The sequence below is a fragment of the Pseudonaja textilis genome, chromosome 2 (genome assembly GCF_049901715.1).
Source record: "Pseudonaja textilis isolate UNSWEBS1 chromosome 2, rPseTex1.2, whole genome shotgun sequence".
In the NCBI taxonomy this organism is placed as follows: Eukaryota; Metazoa; Chordata; class Lepidosauria; order Squamata; family Elapidae; genus Pseudonaja; species Pseudonaja textilis.
This window is the reverse complement of record NC_141991.1, coordinates 998,485-1,007,942: the sequence shown is the minus strand read 5'-3', so window position 1 is coordinate 1,007,942 and position 9,458 is coordinate 998,485.

The following is a 9,458-nucleotide window of genomic DNA, read 5'->3' as shown; positions in this document are numbered from 1 at the left end:
GTTCCTACAACATGCTCACTGAAGGAGGAGGAGGAGGAGGAGGAGGAGGAGGAGGAGGAAGGGGAGAGGTTTTGTGTTTCACCCCTCTGAGCCCTAGTCAAAAATTGAACAGGGAGAGAAAGATTTTTGATACTTCATGGCAGAATTTTCTTTTATCAATGTATTGTGTTTTGGGAAAGAATTGCTAAATCTAAAGGCAAGCCAAATGCATGCATTTTTAATGAAGAAGAAAGGAGGAGGAGGAGGAGGAGGAGGAGGAGGAGGAGGAGGAGGAGGAGGAGGAAAGGAAAGAGGAGGAGGAAAGGAAGAGGAGGAGGGAGGAGGAGGAGAAGGGGAGGGGGAAGGAGGGAGAAAAGGAGGAGGAGGAGGAGAAAAGAAGGAAAAGGAGGAGTGGGAAGAGGAGGAGGAAAGGGGGAGGAGGAGGAGGAGAAAGAGGAGGGAAAAAGGAGGAGGAGGAGGAAAAGGGGAGGGGGAAGAGGAGGAGAAAGAGAAGGAAAAAGAGGGAGGAGGAAAAGAAGGATGAGGAGAAGGTGAGAGAAGGAGGGGAGGGGAGGAGGAAGGAGGAGGAGGAGAAAAAGGAGGAGGAGGAGAAAGAGAAGGAAAAGGAAGAGGAGTGGGAAGAGGAGGAGGAAAAGAAGGAGGAGGAGAAAGAGGAGGAGAAAGAGAAGGAAAAGGAGGAAGGAGGAAAAGAAGGAGGAGAAGGTGGGAGGAGGAGGGGAGGGGAGGAGGAAGGAGGAGAAAGAGAAAAAGGAGGAGGAGGAGGAGAAAGAGAAGGAAAAGGAGGAGGGGGGAGGAAGAGGGGGGAGGAGGGAAGAGGAGGAGAAGAAGGAGAAAGAGGAGGAGGGGGACGGAGGAGGAGGAAACAAAAATGGTTTCTAGCAATCCATCAACGAAGTGACAGAAGTAACAGAGTTGGGACCTTGGATGTCTTCCAGTGGAAGCCCCTGCTCAAGCAAGAAACCCTAAACTATTCCAAACAAATCCAATCTCTTCTTAAAAACCTCTAGAGTTTGAGAGAGCCCACAACCTCTGGAGGCAGTGAATGAGTCAACATCTGACAAAAGTGCAGCTCTGGGTGCAGGACATGGGAGAACCCAAAGAAATACAACAAAAACACAGCTTGGCTTAAAGGTGGTGGATAAAACTAAAAAAAAAGCTGAAATGAAAGAACGTTTAATAACAGCAGAAAATGGTGGGTGCAAAGGCAAGGAAAACCAAGACTTGGTCAGCACCAGATGAAGATGAACTGCATGGGTTTTGATTTAAACTTGTGACTGTCCTATACCCACTCGTTGCTAAACAGCTGAACAACAAACTACAAGGCAGAAAAATGAAGAAAAGATCTGGTAAAACCTACCTAATAATAAAAAGGTCCAATAAACAACAGCAGCACCAGGCAACTATGGGCCAATTTACCCGTTTAACAACAACTTTCCAATCGCTAACGGGTAGGGTAGCTGATGCAGTCCACAGCATCCAGCTGAAAAATAGCCTCTTTCCAATCTGAGCAGAAAGGAAACCACCCAAACAGCCAAGAAACAAACCTCAGCTCTTAACCGACAAGACGATTCTGGAAAACTGCAAGTGAAGGAAGATCAACTTAAATGTTGATGGACTGTTTACAAGGAGGCATATGACTCCTGCCACGCCACATGATTCAAGTGTCTGGAAAATAACAAGAGTAAGTATATCAGAAGGTTTGTGCAAAGATCAACAGCGCAATGGAAGACACAGTTGCTGGCCAGCGGTAAAAGACTGAGACAGGTTAATATCAAGGCGGGAATATTTCAAGAGGACTTACGATCATCCTTTCAATGCGGTGTTTCTCATTGCATTAATTCCTCTGTCAAGAATACTGAATAAGTCAGGGCATGCCTATCAAACATCAAAAAAATCTGCCAAGCTATCCCAACAAGAGTCTAGAAACAGCAATAGCACTTAGACTTATATACTGCTTTACAGTGCTTTACAGCCCTCTCTAAGCGGTTTACAGAGTCAGCATATTGCCCCCAACAATTTGGGTCCTCATTTTACCCACCTCAGAAGGATGGAAGGCTGAGTCAACCTTGAACCTGATATCCAAATATCCTCCAATATCCTCCAATAAGCTCACAACATCAAACACAATGAAATCAAACAGAAGGTTAGACATGGGCACATTTCTAAAGTGAAGAAGTACCATCACGGCAATTAACACCTGGGTATTTCCAGTCATTAGATGCACAGCTGGACTCAAGCTGAAGTAAAAGCCCTGGATAGGAAGATCAGAAAAATAAGGACAATGAATCATGACCTTTATCCACGCAGCAATGTTGACAGATTCTACTTATCAAGGAAAATAGGTGGGCATGGAATATTGCAAGTAGACCAAAAAGAAGAAGAAGAAGAAGAAGAAGAAGAAGAAGAAGAAGAAGAAGAAGAAGAGAAGAAGAAGAAGAAGAAGAAGAAGAAGAAGAAGAAGAAGAAGAAGAAGAAGAAGAAGAAGAGGAGGAGGAGGAGGAAGGAGGAGAGGAGGAGGAGAGGAGAAGAAAGAAGAAGAAGAAGAAGAAGAAGAAGAAGAAGAAGAGAAGAAGAAGAAGAAGAAGAAGAAGAAGAAGAAGAAGAAGAAGAAGAAGAAGAAGAAGAAGAAGAAGAAGAAGAAGAAAGAAGAAGAAGAAAGAGGCATTTGGAAGTATTCCTGTAGGACACTGAAGAAAATGTACTGAATCCAGCAAACCACAAAAGGTTTGCTGATTACTGGAGAGATCAAACTCACTTATAAGACCAAATGAAGAAGGAAAAAGAGGCCAGTACATAAAAAAATTAGCAAAGCAAATAATAGTAAGATCTGATAAAGGCTAAGATAAGGGAAGTTGAACAAAGAAATGGAGGGCCTAATTCTGGCTGCCTTAAGAACAAATGCACGGAAAGCCAAAATTGAGAAAACAGCAACAGATAGCAAAACTGAAGAAACGGTGGACTACCTAGTTAGCTTCTGCAAAAAGATAGCATTGACTTCAAACAACAGCATGATAAAGTAGCAAGCAGTAACAGGTGCTATGGGTGCATTGCCAAAACACCGACAAAATCCCCATCAGTCAATTTTAAAAGGCAACTTGCTTGGAACAGCTTATAAACCGCAATGGTACCCGCAATATTAAAGTACTATGTTTATCCCAGGTTCTTGGAAGGGCTGGACAAGAGGACAAAAATGCCAGATCCAGTTGAAACAGCTGGCTGGTTGTGTGATCAATCACATGCTAACTGATTAAATGTATAAGCCACCTGAGTCCCAGTGATTCAGGATGGTTAGAGTAATCAAGAATTCCCAAGCTGGGACGCTTAAAACTCCAGCCTTCGCCAAACTGGCACATTTTAATCTACTGCAGGGTGAGAAAAATGAGAACATCTGGAAAGCACAGGTTGAGGAATATGCTTTGGATCGCTAAGGGAGAGGTTTGACTAGTTAAAAGCTTTTGCAGGAAAGTCTTTCTGAAGCAACCGACAAACAGCTATAAACGGAGTCACTGAAGCAGTCGGCTTGAGCTTAAATGGACTCCAGAAGATGGTAGAGGACAGGAAGGCCTGGAGGAACGCCATGGGGTTGCAAACTTCCCAACTAATTAACAACTAATTAACTATCCTTCTACAAAAGCCTGAAGGTGTATGGCTCTGCCAATTGGCCTGAGGGGGTAGCTACTAGATTGACAGCAAACCCCACTTTCTCCCCCTGCGTTCGCTGCTTCCCCTTGTCCATCTTTTAATCTCATATTACTGTATTTTCACTGTTTATTTCATTATTTGTATTATTATTTTGCTACTGTTACCCTTCATTGTTCTGTTTTTATTGTTGTAAGCCACCCAGAGTAGCAAGTGAGGCAACAAATAAATTTCACAAATAAATAAACAGGTCATCCAAAACATTGATATTCTATAACAAAGGTAAGATTGCACTTATTTATTTTTTTGTTCTGAGGCAATACTACCAAACGGGAACATCTAAAAACCCTACCATCCTCCTTTGCCTTTGCCGTCCTCTGGATCCTCTCCAAAATCATCTGCTCCATAATATTTTTCTTTGGGCAACTGTCTGATCTCCATAAATGAATAGAATCCCCCACAATCTCCTTTTTTAAAAAATCCCAGTATTTTATGCTCTGAGACTATTATCCTAATTACCTTGTTTTCATACAGGGCTCTTGCTACCAAAACTGACACCCAAACTCTGCTACTTACTGCACCCGTGTCTGGTTTGCCAATTGCACAGTGGCAGATAGGAAAGCACTCCAGAGGGTTAATGTCATTGCCTAGAAGATCATTGGTTGCCTCTTTGGAAGAGCTTTATAGCTCCCGCTGCCTTAAGAAAGTTCAAAACATTCCCAAAGATCCACCTCATCCTGGGCACCCTTTTTTTGAACTATTACCATCTGGCAGATGGTACAGAATAATAAAAACAAGGACAAATAGGCTGAAAAACAGCTTCTATCCTAGGGCAGTAACTCTATCAAATTCAACTGTACAGTGCAGTGTTGGTGCGGTGTCGGGGTTTTCAATTCAATGTGTGGACGGTGAATGATGCGTGCTGGTGTTTATTTTCATGGTCATGATGTGCACTGAAAATGGTGTTTGATTTCGTTGTACGAGGTGCAATGACAATAAAGTAAACTAAACTAAACTACTTCAGATGGCTAGTAACACATTTCACAGCTTAGTCATTTTGATGGCTTTGGGCAACCTCCACATATTTTCCCCCACCCCACCTTTCCCTCTTTTTTCAGCCTTTGGGGATTGGATACCTCCTGGTGCTGCTCAGCCTCCTGGGGACCCAGCTGCCTGAGCTGCAGAGGCCACTGGCTCCCGAGATCAACTTCTTTCAAAGTCTCTTTCACCTTCACTTTCATGCAGAAATCCAGCTTTTCTCTACCCGTCCAAGCTTTCGCACTGATGTTCGGATCTCTTTGGAGCACGGATTCCCCTCTGGACCACCCAGAAACTTCCTGCTGTGGATTCTCCTTGTCTCTCCCCACAGAGGCCTGAGAGTCTGTGGCATTTTCCTCCAAGGGAGGCAGTGCCGCGGGAAGCACTGCCACACTTTTCAGGAATTTCTGCAAATGGAGGTCCCAGCATTGGTGGATTTCTTCCTGTGATTGCAGATTAATGTAGGATGGGCCGTTGTTGGTCAAGCAGTCCCCCGTGTTCCTGACTTGAACAATGAGCGGGTCTCTTCCTTCATTCTCAGTTCCTGCTTCTTTGGGGATCACAAGCCTCTGTTCCGCCATCGTTTTTCCTCCCTGCAGTTCCAGGAGGGGGGAAAAAAAAAAAGGAAAAAGGAAATATTAATGAGGACTACACAATGTGCCAGGAACCTAAAAGGATCTTTTTCTACATCTCTAACATTCACTGCTTCCTTTAAAACTTGCAAAATATTCTCTCATTAGAAGAAAGGTTCTAATTTTCAATTTTTAAAGTCTGCTAGCATGTATAAATAAAATAAGCCCCCCAACGGAGGCTGGTGCTTCAATTATCCCAGTTCTCCTCTAACGCCACGTGGCTTTTCTCTTTCCCCACAGTCCACGGGCCTCCCATGCTCAAGATTGGGCTCTGAAAGTTTATATTCTCCGAGCCTCAAATAAATGCCTTGTTTTTCCTCTGGGGAAAACGGGCTTTTCAAAAGGGTTCAAAAATCTCTTTATTTGATTAGCAATTTTAGTTGAAGGCCTGGTCATCCCAACCTATTCTTCTCCCTTCAAGCTGCAAGTGAACGGCCAAGTTCAATGATTTCCATGCTGAGAAAGATATACTGTAGATACGCAGGGAGTCCTTGCTTAGCAACCACAGTTCGGCCTGGAAACTCGGTTGCTAAGCATCGGGGGCACTAAGCAGAGAGAGAGAGAGAGAGAGAGAGAGAGAGAGAGAGAGAGAGAGAAGGGGAAAAAAAACACCAACCCACATGACCTTGTCAGAGTTATGATGTCACTTCCCTTCAATTGTTAAAGAGAAGTGGCAGGGTTGCTAAGCGCAAGATCACGATTTGACTGCCGGTTTGTCCCTGGCTGGTTGGAGAAGACAGAAGGGGCCATTTACGTGATCGTGGGATGCCGCGATTAAAAGCCTCTCGTAAATGCGAGAATTAGTCACCAAAATGCAAGACCGGTCACAAAGAGTCATAACTTTGAATGGGAGCTGCCCCAGACATTATCTCCACCACCACCACCATCCCACCCCAAGACCTTCAATTGGTCCTGATCCTCTCTGGGCATTGAGGAAAGTCCTAAAGCCATTGCTCTGCCACCTACCCCCCCCCTCCAACACCCCCCCCATTGCACATTCACTCCACGGTCTGTGATTTTCTTTTGTTTTTAAAAGGATTATGGAGGAATGAAATGGAGGGGCTGCAAATCGAATGTATTTAATACCAAATATGTGCCGGGGAGGGGGGGGGGACATTGCAAAGATGATATAAAACGACAAGGGGGGGGGGGGTTTCTTCCCCCTCCACCCAGAATGGTCGCTGCACGAGGCAGTCGGTAAAGGAAGCATGTCATCCTCTTCTGATGGGAAACTCTGCCCCAACCGTCAGGCGCTAAAATAAAAAAATCTGGCAAATCGATATGTTTCATGGTGACTGAGCGATCGTTTTAATCAAAGGAGGGGGGAGGGACACTTCTAGGATAACAAAAGGTCCCCCTGGCTTGTCTCAGCCACCAACCAACCGGGCGGCTCGCTGCTGCCGCCGCCGCTCCGGCAGATTCCCCTCCCTCACTCGGTCCCCAAAATGCAGCTCCCCAAACGGGATCGGTGAAAAGGGGCCAGACAACAACTGCCTCGTTTCAAAAGCCACAACCGGGTCAAAGCAACCAGGGAGACCGGATAAAGAATCCGAGATCCTCGGTTCCAGGAGGGATTTCCCGCGCCCCCTTCCCCCCCCCCCGCGATCCCCTTCCCCACCTCCCCCCCCAAATAAGTGCAAAAATGCCTCTTGAATTGCACCTTGCAGGGCAAAGCGTTCAGCCTCCGAGCTGCCAGGCATGTGTGTTGGGGGGTGTTGGGCAAAACAAAATGAGATCCTCCCCGCCCCCGCAACCTCCTTCCCGGCTGTTCTAGCGGCTCCCGGATCCGGAGGAGGAGGAGGCCCTACCTTCTTCTTCTTCCCCGGGAATCCCCGAGCTCGCCTGCTTTTCTTTCCTTCCTTCCAGGCAGCCACCCTCCGCCGCGGGAAGAGCCGCCCCCTCTCCTCGAGGCCTGCGCTCCTCCTCGCCCGGATCTGCCGGCCACACGCCTCCCCCCGCTTTCCCGATGGAGCTGCAGCCTCGCCGCCCATCTCCGGACGGGAGGGGGGAAAGAGGCCAGGGCGTCTTTTGGAGGCGGAGCTCAGGTTGTCCTTGCACAGGTTAAGCTGGGGGGATCCGTGGCTTGCTAGCAACAGCAGGAGCGCACAATCGTGCCTACCGTCCCTGTCCTGTTGTCCCCAATTATTGTTCCTATTTCTTATATTTAAACTTATATTTATTCTTATTTCTATTGTAGTGCAAGCTTTTGACAAATAAATAAACAAAGAGATAGGTAGATGCCTGGCTGTCGAAGGGCCGTATCTTACCTACCTGGCATCCTACTTATTTAAGGACCGACATCATCATCATCATCATTTTAGCCATTGTCTGTCTACTGCAGGATGAAGGCCTTATCCGCATGTTTCGATCCTGACCTTTCTTTGGCCAATTGGGTCAGCAATATTTGCTGATGTTGTTCCAAAGCCAAAGGTGCCTCTTTTCAGGAGGCCACTGGATTTTCTTGTTTTGAAGAGGTTTCACTTCTCATCCAAGAAGCTTCTTCAGCTCTGACCGGATGGTGGGGAATGGAAGGATTGATATTCCTTGCTGAAAAGCTGGTCATTTGCATCCTTAGAAGCACTTGGGAGGTTTATCTGTGTGTTCTCGGGGTCACCCGGGGACAACCATGACCTGGATGACTCTCTACAGACTTTTAGCTATATAATTTGGGATGAACACACTTTGAATGGTGTGGGAGCAGGAATGGATTTCCAGAGGGGAAAAATTGCAGACTACAGGAACCAGGAGCCCCACTCAGGCGACCCTGAGAACACCAATAAACCTCCAAGTGTTTCAGCGACCCTCTAAGGATGCAAATGACCAGCTGTCTGCAAGGCATATAAATCCTTCCATTCCCCAGTATCCTGTCAGAACTGAAGAAGCTTCTTGGATGAGAAGTGAAATGTCTTCAAAATAAAAAACAAGAAAGTCCAGATGCCTCCTGAAAAAGCACCTTTGGGACAACCATGACCTGGACGACTGAGAATCTCTACAGACTATTTGCTAAGGTTGTCTATCTATCTTGATTTAGGTCTCCTTTTGTGGACATTTTTTCCTTGAGGGCAGACTAGAGGAAGTCCTCAACTTATAGCCACAATTGAGCCCAAAATTTCTGTTGTTGAGAAACTTGTAACTGTAACTTTGTCGCTTGTATCATTACAATCTATATTGTTATAACCATACTGTTTCCTAGTATAATTTGATTGCTTATTGTACTCTATGACTATAATCGGGTGGGATTCTACCGGTTCTGTCCGGTTCTGTAGAACCTTTAGCACTGAAGAGCAACAGACATAGAACCGGTTCCATGTCTGCTGCTGTTTTGGCCCATCCGCCCGCCCGGGCTCTTACCTGACCTTTATTTCCTTCTTTTTCAACCTCAGCTGCCGTGCGAGGCACTGTTGCAGTTGAAAAAGCAGGAAAAAAGTGCTTTTTCAAATGCTTCTCTGCACGCAGTACTGCTCAGCTATCCAGGCAGCAAGCTGATGACGATTTACAGGCATGCGCGCAGCATGCAGGGAAGCACGTTGTAAATCACTGAACCGGTAGTTAACCCTGTTGGATCCCACCCCTGATTACATTATACCTTATGATTCTTGACTCGTGACGAATGTTATCTTTTCTTTTAGGTGTACTGAGAGCATTTGCACCAAGACAAATTCCTTGTGTGTCCAGTCACACTTGGTCAATAAAGAATTCTATTCTATTCTTGTGAGTTTTGCCCCTTTTTATGACTTCTCTTCCCCGTTTGTTAAGTGATCCACTGACGTTAAATTAGTAACCCGGTTGTTAAGTGAATCTGGCTTCCCCATTGTCTCTGCTTGTCAGAAGGTCACAAAAGGGGATCATGTGAGCCCCCCCAGTCATAAACTTGAACCAATTATCAAGCATCCAAATGTAAATCACGTGACCATGGGGACATTGCCACAATCATTAGTGTGAAAAATGGTCATAAGTCACTTTTTTTCAGTGCCGTTGTAACTTAGAACAGTCGCTAAGTGAACGGTTGTAGGTCGAGGACTGCCTGTACTCCAAGAAATTGTCCAATTCACTTTTGAGGATTTACTACCATGTACATGTAATCCTCGGCCTATGACCACAATTCAGTCAAAATGTATGTTACTAAGTGAGACAATTGTTAAGTGAGGT